Source organism: Brassica oleracea, chromosome C5, assembly GCF_000695525.1.
Source record: "Brassica oleracea var. oleracea cultivar TO1000 chromosome C5, BOL, whole genome shotgun sequence".
In the NCBI taxonomy this organism is placed as follows: Eukaryota; Viridiplantae; Streptophyta; class Magnoliopsida; order Brassicales; family Brassicaceae; genus Brassica; species Brassica oleracea.
The window spans coordinates 37,890,432-37,890,659 of record NC_027752.1 but is presented as its reverse complement, the minus strand read 5'-3'; positions in this window follow the sequence as shown (position 1 = coordinate 37,890,659).

Genomic DNA, 228 nt, shown 5'->3' with positions numbered 1-228 from the left:
AGATGGCATGCCGAGCATACTCAGACGGATGGTGAGATGACTCATCCATCAGATGCAAGAGCCTGGAAACATTTCAACAAAGTACATCCGGATTTCGCTAGCAATATCTGGAATGTGTATCTCGAACTATGCACATATGGATTTAGTCCGTTCGGAATGTCAGAGAGACAATATTCATTGTGGCCAGTCTTTCTTACACCATACAACCTGCCACCGGAGATGTGCATG